Source organism: Thunnus albacares, chromosome 13 (genome assembly GCF_914725855.1).
Source record: "Thunnus albacares chromosome 13, fThuAlb1.1, whole genome shotgun sequence".
In the NCBI taxonomy this organism is placed as follows: domain Eukaryota; kingdom Metazoa; phylum Chordata; class Actinopteri; order Scombriformes; family Scombridae; genus Thunnus; species Thunnus albacares.
The window spans coordinates 25,237,139-25,252,332 of record NC_058118.1 but is presented as its reverse complement, the minus strand read 5'-3'; the positions used below and the strand labels follow the sequence as shown (position 1 = coordinate 25,252,332).

Here is a 15,194-nt window from a genome sequence, read left to right as displayed (position 1 = left end):
TGAATATGACATTTTTTTGCAGCTGAATCTCAAGTGTTGGACGTGTTTGAGTTCCCCATCAACCCACAACCTAGGAAACACTGAGAAATGTTAACGTAAAATATGCATCATTTCTTTGTTTAATAAGCTAAAACATGCACAAGCAATGGTGTGCACCTCTGAGAAGTGTTACATAGTTATAAAACAGGGCAGCACACACAAAAGGATTTTTTTTTCTGTCAGTATCAGTGTCAGTCGAGTAGCAGACTCTCACTATCCAACAGCGTTCTGCTGAGAGTTTATCCACAGAAAGTGTACTCTTCTATTTCATGCTTGACGACCCTGTGAGGTGAATATCAATGCTGTGACGCACAACTCAGCGGAGGCCTTATATACACAACCACACACATGCAGACAGATACACTGCAGCTCAGCATACAAAAGGCAGGGGCTGTTTTTTTCTTCCACTTAGTCATTCTACACACTCGGTGACTTTCAGTTACTCGGCATCGTGAATTACAGGATCACAGCACAATGGAGAAATAATTAGCTCGATGGGAGGAGGCAATTAGTGAAACACTTTAAATACAAATGGCACCACTGACTGCATGAAATACCATGAATTATTAATCAGACTGCTGGTTTAGAGGAATATGACACCGAATAACAAACTAATGCACAGTATATACACACAGAACTTTGGTTTGAGGACTATCGTTGCATGTGCGAGTGTGTGCGTGTTCTTGTATTTCAGTCTTTGTGAGGACCGTGTTGCAGAGTGTGACAATGAGGACATTTTCAAATGATTAATTAGGGGTCAAGACCTGGTTTTAGGGTTAAGGTTGGAGTTAAGGTAAGTTTTTTTAGTTAAGGTGTGAGGTACGTAGCATCAGGTTAATACTAACAGTAACACACAAAGAAACATTGTGGGGACTCTCGACCCATCAGCAATAAAATAGTCCCCACAACGTTAAACATTTATTTAAGGGTTAAGACTTTGGTTTAATGGTTAAGATCAGAATTATGAAGTATATAATTTATTTATATAGTTTATTTACTAAAAATAAGACTAACAATATGATGGGTGAAGTTATTACAGGGGGATTTAAAGTTCTGCGTTAAGGGGTTACCAAGTACATTCAGAGACCACGACATGACGACACCAAGGCCACCTCCTCAAGAATGTAACCACATGTTGAGGCTACAGCAGCATTTTTCCTACAAGTTTTTAATGCTGGTGGATACTGTTGATAGAGGAGAACATTAAGGAGGTTGAAGAAAGGCTCAGCTATGTGCTCCTTCTCAGTAATGCACATTAGTAAAGCCATTACCACTGAAAACCTTGTGTTTGCCATGATCACCCGCTTTCTATCAATAAATGAAAGAACAGAAACACAGTTACTATATAGGGAAAATAGTTAAGGCATGATACAGTGTGATTATATACGATAGATCTGTCTAATGTTGTGGTGGTAAAACTGCCGTTAACACCTTGTGTTGTATAAATACAGCTTAAAACGTGGTTTTTCAATGTTAGGGCTGCAAAAATTATACGTGTAGAATTAAGTATTAGAATTAGAACTCATCATGTTAGATTCTGCTTTCCTTTGAATAAAGATATTGAGATTGGATGAATTCAGGTAGTAGAGCAGGTTAATCTTTGCTGTTTTGATCTCTAGGCTTCTATTCATGTCCTAAACCTAAACCTAGGTTTAAAAACCTAACATACAGGTTTCACTAAACAGACGGTATAACCTTTGAATAGTTGACACTGCTAGCTAGCCCTACAGTAAACTCAAAGGGACGCTGCAGCTGGTTGCGTTACTTCTTAGAGTTTTCTCAACAGTTGAAAAGACGCTAAAGATGAAGCTACCACCAGCAGCCGGCTAACTTAGCTTAGCACAATGACTGGAAACAGGGGGAAACAGCCAGCCTGGCTCTGTTGAAAAGTAACAAAATCCACCTACCCGCAGCTCTGAAGCTTTCTAACTAACATGTTATATAATTTGTTTATTTGTTGGAGTATATCTTGGCTCTGAGCAAAGACTTAGACTAATGACTAATGAGCACGGCAAAGAAATAGCCCGGAAAGAGTCTCAATGTTTACTCTAAATTCTCAGACTCTTTCAATAATAGCTTTTATATACACCTCTGCATCTTCTGTCCATGCACAATCAGACTATCTAGGTCACCCTGATACACAAAAAGCCTTGAATGGTGTGTGAACATTTCAGTGTATGTGTGTGTGTGTGTGAATGATGAATATGTAACCTATTATTCACCACCCTGACTGGCCTCTGCTTTGACACAGAGATGCTAATATATATTAAAAAAATCCTTTCAGTTCTCCGTCCTCCTTCCCTCTTTTTCATCTTCTTCCCTCTCTCACCCCCTCTACCACTCTTCTTCTCCTATCTGTCGGAGGCAGACGCCCTCAGTGTGTCACACAAGGACCTGACAAGCAGCAAGAGTCCATCTGTGCAAATTTATACTAAAAAAGAAGCAAGATTGTGCCGCCCCATTTCCTCCTGATTAAAATTTCAGTGCACGTCGCCATGATATTCCTCTGGGGCTTTTCTTGCTGCTCAACAAGACCTTGAAAAACAAGACAAGGAGAGAGGAAAACTTCTCAGCTAATGCGTGCACATGTTTAGTTCTGTGGAAGCAGAATGTGGGCGGGCGTTGAAACACAAGAAAGTAATTGAGACAGACAGAAAAAGAGGATGAGTATGAAAAAGACAGAATAATCTTGAGGAACAGATGGGGGATATGATAAACTTAAAGTTGGGTAAGAAGAGTTAAAGACTTCTGCAAAGGAGAGACTCACAACACACACTCCCTTGAAAGCCAGTTAACCATCATTTCTGGAAGCTCTCTGACTTCATCTTCTGGGGCCTTGAATCTAAGTATGTGTCTAATTTAATGGCAGTGCATCCAATATTTGTCTGGACCAAAGTTGTGGACTGACCAAAGGACATTGTCATTGCTAGAGTAATGCCGCTAACATGGCTAAAACCAGTGCAACCAATGCTCATGTTATTCTTGGAAAACTAGAAAACAGTCATAAAAATCAATAACTGGACCTTTTGAATTCAAGCTGCTCATGGCAGACATTAAATATGCTTTTCCTCATTTTCAGTCATATATATAATGTTACAATGTCGGATGTTCGTATTAAACGTGGCCAAAGTCTCAAATAATGAGGTAAAGAAGTAATCCCTGTCAGCAAAAAGCACTGGCTTCAGACTGCTCTGAACGCTTGGTTTCCAACAGTTTTTTCTACTTTCAGCCCGAGCTGACATCAGTGGTGGTTATGGCATTTTTCCTTTGTTTTGGGGGTAGTCACGCCGAGCCATGATGAGTCGAGCTGGCACGCTGTGAGTGTTTTTCCATTCCACAGCAGGGGGCAAAGTAAAATAAGTTGTTTACCTGTAAGGGGTGTGCAGGTCGTCTGCAGCTCTTCATCTAACATAATCATCACTATGGCTGTTTCTGCTTGTACTATACCTCCCTGCAGTATTTCAACAGCTCCAAATATCTTCATATTTCAATGTGTCTACCGGTTTATAGCGCAGCGAATGAAGCTCTGCTAATTTGGTGAGGAACATGTTTAATTTCCGGTAAATTCTTCACAATAAAAGTCTCCCGTTATTTTGTCATTTAAAAGCTTTTAATATGAAACAGTGAAGCAGGAAATGTTGGGTTCTCATCGGCAGTAACTTAACACAACCCTGATACGGCTGTCCCATGGCAAGCTTTCGGAAAGCTGGCCAATCAGAACAGAGCAGGCTCATTAGGAGGGAGGCCTTAAAGAGACAGGAGCTAAGACTGCCTGTTAAGAGACAGAGGCTTAACTGAGGGGCTGCATAAAGAGCCAATATAAGGAATTTTTTGAACTGTGAATTAGGGCTGCTCAATTAATAGAATTTTATTTTCAATTACTATTTTGATTATGAAAACAAGATAATCAAGATAAAACTATTATTGTGCTGCATTCCAATTTGCAATAACACTCTCGTTTTGTCTTGAGAACAGAGAATCCCTTTTTTAACATTTAATTTTTGTTTTTCCATTGATTTACATTTAAAGTTCAAGGAAATCCACTCTTAAAGAGTGATTTTTAAAAGTTCCAAAAATGCATGCAGTTTCCAAAGTCAACGACTAATGGTGTTAATTAATCGTGATCTCAATATCGACCAAAATAATTGTGATTATGATTTTTGCCATAATCGAGCAGCCCAACCGTGAATCATGCAAAGTTACTCAAGTGGAGTCCCAAAGTAAAAATATGGAGCTGGAAATGAGCATAATAGATCCCCTTAAACTCTATAAAACGTACCCATGATAACTACAGCTATCCTGAAAATTCGGTCTTCACATTTGTTCAGTGAAATGTCACACAAGCGACATCACAGTCGATTTATAGGAGCTGATAACTGAATGATTCTTTCAAGTAAATATCATGTGAAAAAAGGAGCACTGCTGATCAGAAAACAGATAAGCACGCAGCCCGAGGGAGGAGACACTTTCTCCGAGAGTAAACCTCGATCGACACTACAATCAATCATTACAATTGTTTTTTTAAAAGATGTAACAGTAGAAAATGTTTAAAATGCATCTAGATCCTGATCAGCTTCAACATACACATTATGATAATACTAGCCCTAATTTATATTCTCGTACAACATTCTGCTACACTGTGCTTCAATATCTGTTTTTTCTGTAATTTATTGTAAATGTGTTTCTTTTTTAATCTGAGTTAATTGCACAAGAATTCAAACATGTACGTGCCTTGTGCCTGTGTAAATGGTAATAACATCTTTTGAATCTTTAATACATGTAGGCTACCAGATTCATCTCGATGAAAGTGCAATAGTTCATAGGAAATAAAGAAAATATTTACAAATGTCATGCCACATACAGTAATTATAATGTCCCAGCTTGAATCTTTTGTTACCTGTCACAACCCACACATTTCCTTTTAATTGAGTGTGTTTGTACCATACTGAGCATAGAGGCGGACAAGAGAAGTGGTTTAAAAGGTTTCTACTGACATTTATTTTCCACTAAAAAAAATAATTTCACTGTGTCTGAGAATACAGAAACTTTTATTTATTGATTCATGCAGTGTTGTTTGGTGGAATCTCATGTAACGAAAGAGTACACACAATGTGATGTGTGGGAAATACTGAATGTGAAAAAATAATGTTTACAATAAAAGCTCTGCAGGGTGCCTGTACATTAGTTCAATGATGCAATTGCAATAATGCAATGTAGTGGATGTAATACAAGAAGCGTTAACACAACAACCCCAGCTCCAGACTGCACATTCACAACCAACTCACATAAGCCAGCCCAGATGAGGCATCAAAGCCAAGCTGAAAATAAGGCAGCACCAAACACGCTCATCTGTTTCTCTGCTGTACTACACAGCAGAGTATTGCCTTCCTCTACTCTTCTAATCACCATCATCAGAAAACTGAAGCTCCATGCTGCCACAAACTCATTCTACTCTAGGCGCTTTTCCGCTCTATTAATATTCAAGGCGCGGCACAAACACACTGATAGGACTTTGGAGGGACAACACCACGATCCAACATGCACTCATTAACTGACAGGCCCCAAAACGTCTTATATGTGACATGCAAAAACAGCAACATCTTAAAAGCATACCCCAAATTCTGAAAAAAAGCCTTCAGAGTACTGAAGGTTAGTGCACTGAACCTACTCCTCCGCCCACATTGCTTCAAGCTCCTACTGTTAGCCTCACACAGATCATAACTGATAGTGCACTCAGGCAGTCCTTTTCAACTCGTAAAATGTAAAATATTAAGGTTTACTGACCAGGAAGCTGCCCTCAAACAGCCAACGAAGTAGTGAATATTTTGGGTAAAGTCTGCCTAAGATCACAGTCCAAGTTGTCAAATTTCAACTGACACAAAAAGTTCATCATAATGTGTGACTGTAAGAGCTTAAATCTGAACAGCATATCCACACTGCTAACAGGAAATACTGGTGTGTTCATGGCTTCCATTATTTACATCCTGCAGTGGCTTGTCCACTGGTCTGCTCAAAGTAATATGTCTGAATGACAACAAGATGATCTGTTATACAAAAATAATGGACTAGGTGGAGACGATTCCATTATTTTCTGTGTCATGATAGCTTGGAGTGTTTTTACTTGTATTAACTTGGGAACAGCATGAACAAGTTATGAACACAATACTGTCATATCATCACCTTTTAAGTTGATGTGTTGAGCTTGTTAGCAAACAGTTGCTTATTTCCACTTCAAGAAGTTATGGAGCAACATTATCATTCATTTGGGGTTGTGTTTCTGTCCACCTGAATTTAAGTCCAGTATTTTACTCTCTTTTAGCTCCTGTTTTTTTCTCTACCAACTCCTGAGGGAAATATCTGGCTCCACTATGTTCACCAGCTAGTTGCTAACTGTGTCTGTTTGCCGTTTTGGTGCTGAGCAGGTAGCATGAGTGGATTTTTAGAGCTTTTTCTCTGAAAATAGCTGCCTGCTGTAGCCGAAAACCATGCTATGAGAGCACTGCAAGTGAACCAAAGCTGTAAAGTTGCAGCTGGACAGCTAAACAATGAGCTGAAACTCGTTATAAAGTTCTGTAAAGCTGAGGGGACCTGCAGAGTCGCTGCTAATTCTCTGTAGTTTCATCACTATGAGTGACACATAAAATATAGATTAAAGATACTTTCAGTTAGCAGAGTGTTAGCTTAACTGTTTCCAAGTATCAACTGTCACAAGAACTTGCAATTTGAAATAACTTACAGAATAATTTAGAACAGTAGTCAAATTAATTAATGGACTTATGTGACTATGAGAAAACGTGTCCCAGTACGATTTCATCTGCCAACATTTCTCAGTCATTGTGACTGAGATGGAGCAGCATTGCTGAATCACTTGACAAATCAGTCCTGAAATGTGAATAACACCTGAATTAGGACAATATGGAGGACACTGAAACCGCAGTCAGTCAGTGGTCCATCAGTTTTCCTTCTGGTGACCTCGATGGAGGGATTTACAGATTACGACGAGCCTCTCTGAAACGCTGGCTGTCTAACCTCATTTCCATGCTGCTGTGGTCCTCTGTTAATCTGCCCAACAGCAGATTATGTTTGCTATTCAGTCAGATAGGGTGGGATTGGTGCTACTGCTGTGGGTTTAGGCTCTCAGCAGCTGTTGTGGGACATTACGCAGCAAATACAGCACCAACATGCTAGAGAGACATGGACCAAGTTGCTTTCTCTATCAGGCACACTTTCTTTGATTGATTCTTTGAGATAAAGAGTTAAAGGTTGTGTATTGTGCAAACTACATGTTTATTTTATCATTTTTAAAGATCAAGTTATAATTTACTATAATGCAGTCAAGAAAGGAAGACAAGCCCATTTCTCAAAGATTATTTCAGAAAAACAAAACAATCCCAAAGTGCTTTTATTCCAAAACTGACAATCTAATAAATCTATCTCCTGCTCTCAGTCCTCATAATAACTCATCAGCTATTAAATGCAAATAATTTGCTTCATTTTTCAAAGGAACAATAGTTTCTATTAGAGCCAGCATTGTAAATGCAAACATTCAAACTCCCTGGGATCTCCCTGCTCATGGGCCTCCATCTATGATGTCATTCTTTGATATGATGTCAGACGATGCCATCAGTGAAGTAATTATTAGGATGAAGTCTTCCACTTGTGTTCTAGACCTCATCCCAACCAAGCTGTTTAAATCCTGCCTCCATAGCCTTTCCCAGGTAACAACAGGTAAAATAAACTCCTCTCTTAATTTAGGCATCTTCCCCAGAGCTTTCAAGACTTCAATGGTAAAACCTCTCCACAAGACATCCAAGATTACTCAGAGATAAACAATTAGAAACTCATTTCTAATCTACCTTTCCTTGGTAAACTTTTAGAGAAAACTGTTTTTAATGGATTACTTGTTCACCTAACCAATAAAGGCATTTTAGGAAAACTCCAATCTGGTTATTGGGCAAACAGCACAGAAGCACAGAAACAGCCCTACTGAAAGTTGTACTTGACCTGAGAATTATTGTGGATGTAAACAACGTGGCTGTCCTTCTTCTCTTAGACCTCACTGCAGCATTCCATATAATTGACCACAAAATTTTAATTGACAGACTTGAGAAATGGGTGAGTGTCTCTGACTGTCTTTTAGCCTGGTTTCAGTCTTATTTAACTGGTTGACAGTGTTTTTGTAAGCTCGGGTGCTTATGTATCAGAGACTCGTGGTATTGAATATGGTATTCCTCAGGGAAGCATTCTTGGCCCAATGTTGTTTTCATTATATATATAGTATGCTCCCATTTGGAAACATTATTAACCATCACCATGTCATTGCCACTTTTATGCTGATGATACACAGTTGTACATCTCAATGACCTGCATGCTGTCATTGCCTGTCTAAATTACATGAATGTATGGATGGGTAATAACTTTTTAAAACTAATTGAGGAAAAAACTGAAATTATTTTAATAGGACCCAAAACAGCAAGAGAAAAAACATGCAATCAGTGCTTGGTGGTCTTACCAAGTCAGACCTTTTTTTAACGCAGAAAGATGCTGAAATGCTCATTCACGCTTTTATTACAGCTGTTTAGACTATTGTAATTCCCTTTTTACTGGATTACCTAAAAAGTATAAAAAAACTAGTTCAGAATGCTGTGGCCAGAGTTTTAACTAAAACAAAGAAAATGGATCACATCACCCCACTGACACTACACTGGCTACCCGTATCTTTCCAAATTTGATTTTTAAGTTATTTTACTTGTTTATAAAGCTTTGCTGCCTCCTACATCAGAGATTTTCCTTCATTTTATGTTCTAGCCAGATTACTTAAGTCCTCCACCGCTCCTCTTTTAAACGTTCCTTATGTTTCTCATAAAAGTACCGCTGAGGCTGTCTTCTGTTTTTATGACCATAAACTGTGGAACACACTGCCTCCGGATATTAGAACGGCAGCTCTCTCTGTGTTTTTAAAAGGAAATTAAAGACCTATCCTTTTAAATCTGGCTTTTAATTTGGAGTAATGTAATATAATTGTTTTTCATATTATTGTTATCCCTGGTGTTTATTTTATTTATTTTCAGTGTTTTGTTAGTCCAGTCTTGAAAAATTGTATTCGTTGCTGTCTATTTTTATTTTTTTTTGGTCTATGTTTTCATTTTGCTATGTGAAGCACTTTGGGCTGCATGTTTGTATGAAGGTGCTGCATAAATAAATAAAGTTGAGTTGAGTTGAGTATTTGGCAGTTCAAAAGGACATACATCTAGCATACTTTAAAATAATTAAGTCAAAGATTTTTATTTAAGTAAAGCAGCAGTAGTTGGTCCGCCAGACAGGGTATGCGGAGCTAACGCAACAGACTCGCTCTTCAACTCACTTGCGTGTGAAGAGGTGTACTGTTTTTTACGGTTACTGACGTCACACAGTTGACACTAGCTGGACCTCTGGGAAGGGAGGTCCAAAAGCACACCTGCAATTATTGCTTATCCCCATAGGTGCCACCGAAGAGAATGAAATGGCGATCTTTGACATTTTTACTTTAATATTTTCCACAAACTCAACTTGTTATCCTTCCTTGGCAATTTTTTCACTATGCATGTCTGTCATGTGTGTCAACTAATGTGCTACTGATGTCTTTATTCATTGAAGCCTGGTCATTAAAGTTAGGATTTTTTTTTTTTAAATCATTATTTGATCTGTCTGGCTAGAAATATGAACAAAAAACTGTCCTTGTCTTTGCTTAAGATGCATTCAGGCCCTTTGTGCTGACGCTGCAGTGCCATCTAAGGTAGAAATCAGGTGTTAATATTAGCTGGCTCCCACAAAGTTTCCAGAATGGTCTTTCATTTTTAGAGGAATAGTACCCAGGTAATATCGCTGTCACCCATGAATGATCACCTTAAAGGTGCTGGTGAAAGGAGGAAGAAAAATAAGAGCTCTGGAGAGTAATACAAGGGATTTTTTTTCTCTTCTTCTCCTTCACAAATTCATTTTCTTGCCTGCTGCCTGACAGCTTCAGCATTTAGGCTTGAATGAAGCCCTGAGGTGTGAAGTTGACAACTGCATCATACATGGCTGTGATTTACTTATCATATGTATCTATTCTATGTCTGTCATCAAGTTGTTCTGTTGTGGAACAATAAAGCATGTATTGTAATTTTGTTAATTTGTCAGAATTAGTGTTATTAGTTAAGAATTGTGGAAATTTCTCAATTCTAAGATGCATCATGATGCAGACGTGGACAATTCTGCATCCGCAGTGACAGAACTGACCCTACCATTAATTTCTAATTAACAGATTTTTTTGTGATTTTTTTGTGAATTACAGCCTACACAAAATCATAGTCTACTAATGTTGATTGTTGATTTTGCGGCCTCAGCTGGACAATTAAGTTGTTAAAGTTACAGTTACCTTTTGGAAGCAATGTTAATCTCTTGCACTGAATTGTGGGCGAACGTTAGGCTAACATTATTTTTATATATTGGGAGATATGGTGGAGGGAGGCAGAGATCAGCAGCAAGTGATAAAAAATGAATCCAGTATTTTGAAAGCAGACATCTGAACTTTATGAACTTACTGGGAAGCACGAACTGGACAAGATGCATGCTCTGTGGAATCTGCCTCACAAAAATATAATGCTTTGACAACTATACCTGCTCTCTACAGTGAAACCAAAGCCCAGGTAATGGAGTCAATGAGTAAAGATAGCCGAGTAGCGATTACATGTGATTCCTGGACTTCTGTCGCAACCGACTCGTATCTAACAATAACAGCACATTATATAAGCGAGGAGGATTGGCGGCTTTTCTCACATGTGCTGCAAATGAGAGCCGTTTATCACAGTCACACAGGTTCTCATCTGGCAGAGCTACTGTTTAATGTCATGGAAGATTGGCAGCTAACATATGTAGTGCTGGTGATGGACAAGGCATCTAACATGATAGTTGCAGCTCAAGTCGGAAAATATGAAATGCTTTGCTCATATGTTGAATCTCGCATCACAGCAGGTGCTTAAACTATCCGTGGTCTCCAAATCCAGCAGATATCAACATTCTTCCACCGCAGAACCACCTCGAACGACCATCTTCAAGTAAAACAGAACCTTCTTGGTCTACCACGTCATAAACTGAAAACCTATGTTACCACCAGGTGGAACAGCACATATGACATGGTAGAGAGGAACAACAATGTGCGATTTATGCCACCTTGCTGTCTCCTGAGGTAAGAAGAGGAGAGTCCGACCTCGGCACTCTCAGAGAAACATTTGTCAAACGAAGAGGACGCTGTGAAGGCAATGATGCCGCTACATTGATGTCAGAGGAGAGCAATCCAACTGTCTCATTGCTTTACTAAATACACAATTCCTCCAGAGCATGACAGACACCATTGGAGACTCACAAATGATCAGAGAGATCAAGCATGCCATCAAAGCAGATCTCCTTAAGCGGTACAACACTGAGGCAGAGAAGAACATCCTTCATACATCATCTGTCCTGGATCCCCGTTTTGAAAGAACTACCTTTCCTCACAGAGGAGAGACTTGAGATCTACAGAGGAGTGACTACAGAGGCTGCATCATTCCATTTTCATTTCAATATTAAGTAGCTACAATAAGTAAAAGTTTTATAAGACTGAGAAAAACAGTTATCCTGATAGATGTGAGCTGTTGCATTGACTGAGAAAGTGCTAACTGCTAGTTTATGCTATTCTTTCTTTTGTTCAAACACAGAATGAGTAGACAGAAGCGGATAAAGTGCCTGGGGGAACAGACACTCTAGAAGAAGAAACGCTGCCTGTGGAGGATGATAGGCCAACAACAGGCAAAGGAAAGGCCTATGCCAGAGCTGAGGAGCATATGGAGCAATACTGTAAAGCCCCATCTCTGCCTGTCACTGAGGATCCCTTGAAGTGGCGGCATGTTCATGAGGTCACATTTCCTCTCCTCTCCAGGCTGTTGAAGAGATATGTGTGTATCCAAGGTCCAAGCATGTATGCAGAGAGTATTCTCCACTGCAGGTTATATGGTTGCTGCAAAAAGAAGCACTCTCAAACCAGAACATGTGGATCACCTAGTGTTCTTACATAAGAACCTATGAATTCCCAAATGCTGAGCAGTGAGCAATTTTGTACTTGTCATATTTAACTTCTACTGAAAAGGTCAAAAGGTACATTTACATTTATACTGGGACAAATATAGGTAGGCTAGGCCTATACCATTTATTTTGGTTTACAAAGAATTGAATGTTAAGACATTTATGTTAACATTTTGATATTTTCTCTTATGAACAAGTACCAAATGAAGATACACTATCTTCACTATATACATTACACTATATAAACTACTTAGCAGTTTGGTGCCATTTAGTATTACTGTCCTGTTGTCGTGTTTGTAATGTTTGCCACATTCAGGAAGTTCCCTGTCTTAGAGCTGCTATGTGAAAACCTTATTTCTGTTGATTATAGCACACTTGTAATGCACTGTGAAGAATTTATGTTTTGTTTGTAATGTTTATGTTCTGAGGTGGGTCACACATATAATAGTATTGAAAAGACACATCTTTCTATATTATAGACTGTTGTAGTTTGATTTTTGAAAGCACGTTCTGAATAAAAAGGGAGTTCAGATTTATTTGACTGTATGAATTCATGAAGTAGCCATGTGCAGTAATATAGAAATATATATATAGATGTAGTTGCAGTGCTGGAGGAGATATTGTTCAGTGGTAGAAGGAGAGATTGGAAAAAAACAGCAAGGCTGGTGTGTGTTTTCTGGTTATTTGTCTGTTTTAGTACACAATCACACTGAAACATTACAGAAAAAAAATCCCATTCCGAGCCCTTCTATTGTTGTACACAAGATGATGCAGTCTTGAGGCTCGTGCTTTCAATACTGCCCCACTAAAACCTCAGGTGGATGGACCTTTTTCAGGGGTATGACCTGCCAACCTAGAAACCACAGCGAGATTTCTGCAGTCAGAAGGCAGGAAGTTCTTGTGTTCCTAAAATCCTTTCATGGAAATGTTTCTGTTGTGGGAAAAAAAAAAAAGTTAATTTGACACTTAGTTGTGGCTGCCTCAATTTCATGGAACATGCATTTTTTACACATGGCAAACAAAACTGAAGATAAACCCAGGACTTTGAACTGCCTTTGTTCGGAGTAGAGGAATGGCTGGTATTAGTGAAAGTGCTGTGTGTCTGATAAGAACAGAGCTGCCCATTCAGTCTCTGAGGAGGACGAATCAGACCGCCTTAGGTCAATACTTTCCCCTTCTGTTTCCTCTCCTCCTGCTGAGAGCCGACAGTAGCTCGGAGTGAGAGGAGGAAGCCTTTTTTCTGTTCTTTTTTCTTCCCCTCCCTGTTCTGTCAGATCAGAGACAGATCCACCTCGACCCCCAGAGATACAATTACCTGTATTTCCTGTTCCACCTCACCCTCTGCTCCTCCTTCTCCTCTACCTCTTCCTCTTCCCAACCACCTCGCAGACAAGTCAATTTGCCCTGACTGTCCTGGCTCCCCACACAGAAACATAAGCAACCAATTCTCGCTTTCTAAAATAGTACACTTTACTACTGTAGCAAACACAAGGCTACGCCTGCACCAATTGCAGATCCAACAAGCTGTTGATCCAAATGTAAAAAAAAAAAACACAAATTAGGCAACCATAGCAAAAAAGGAAAAAGTGGTTTCCTGGCAAATTGTCATCTTTGGTGACATCAGTTATTGCAGTTTTGAGAATGCTACACAGCAGTTTGGTGTGCGATTCCCCAACGTTTTGACTTTTCTCTGATACTATTCCTATCTCTGGAAGCAGGCAAAGGAATTCATTTGTTTTTAGATAAGTATCATCCTGAAGGTGTAATGATTCAGTTCACTCTATACTCCCACTCAAGAACCAGTATGAGTAGAGGGAACAAGACTAGGTCAAAACATAGTATATGGCTGGGCCGTGTATGAAACGCTAGAGGCCCAGCGTTTAATTTGAAACAACAGATACAGGAAATGGCGACACTCGGCCAAGGCGACTGACGACCTTCAGCCATTGGCCTACCAATGGTGTAATCAAATCACTCAGTCAGTTAGTCACAGACATTTGCGTTTATAGGGCTAGCCTCTGCAGTCCAGCCAAAATAAACTAAAACATAAGCAGTAAATTCTTAGGCAAAGGAAACAAAAGGGAAAAGAAATCTTCCAGGAAAAAAAACCTTTTGACACCATTAAGAAGACTGTGTGATAGTTGAAATGGTGTGATATCATTCTTAATCTGGACAGAAATATTGAGTTATAGAAAAACCAGTTTGGAGTTTTGACTGTGGATCTATTCCAAATCTCTGTCCGTCCCCTGGGCTCCAACTCTGTTGCTCTTTGCTGCTGAAGTTGTGGATCTCTGAGCAGAGACTGAGGCATTGAGAGGAGGAACCCAGCATGGCTGCCACACAACCTCTCATCTCCCGACCAGAGTCATCATCCACAGCTCTGCTGCGACCAGAGATACCAGGCAGAGAACTGGACAAAGGCTAGTTAGGGGTCGGTGAAAAAAATTGATTCATGGAAGAATCTCCTACGATTCTCAATCACAAATGTCAAAAATCGATTTTCTAAAGCACAACGGGCTGCGACGTAATCCCTTGGGGGCATCGATGTACGTTCACTACTAGTGCTTGTTTTTGCCAGTGACAGATTGTAACTGTAAGTGTCTGATAACATCATGGAAATCAACAGGGCTGTGCTGGAGACATTTTTTCAAGTGCACAAAATAAACTGGAAGAGGAAGCCAAGACCACGGGAACCAAATGCCAAAAGGGCAACTATCCATAGAGTAAGTATACCTAACATGTTCACATGCATGTCATTTCTTTACCTAGAAATGTCTCTGACTGATGAGTAATTACTGTTGCATAATTTAGTTCGGCTTCACACTTTCACAAATCAACTCAATCCTTTTCTCTCCTCTAGCCGATGCAGAATTGTGGCCTACTGCGTGGTGCTGGAGTGAGGCTTCAAAGGAGAGCGCCATGGTCATGGCAGTAGAAGAGTGTTGCCTAGCTGCATCGTTACTGCAAGCACCCCTCACACACCGGCACTTACACTGGGTTCAAGGAGGAAGAGGACATGTTCACGGTTATCTGATATGATTTCCGTATACAAACTTATCCCTCAAGTTGACTCT

The 15,194-nt window shown here is 39.6% G+C and overlaps 1 protein-coding gene and 1 long non-coding RNA gene across 2 annotated transcripts in view; one reads left to right on the top strand and one right to left on the bottom strand.

The window, feature by feature from the left end:
- LOC122995258 (polypeptide N-acetylgalactosaminyltransferase 10-like) overlaps window positions 1-15,194 on the bottom strand; it is a 104,134-nt gene that overhangs the window by 64,156 nt on the left and 24,784 nt on the right. The gene's annotated exons all lie outside the window — the stretch shown is intronic.
- On the top strand, window positions 10,517-12,636 carry LOC122995265. Its single transcript, XR_006406770.1, has 3 exons — window positions 10,517-10,709; window positions 11,032-11,628; window positions 11,757-12,636. It is a non-coding gene; the product is annotated as an uncharacterized LOC122995265 (long non-coding RNA).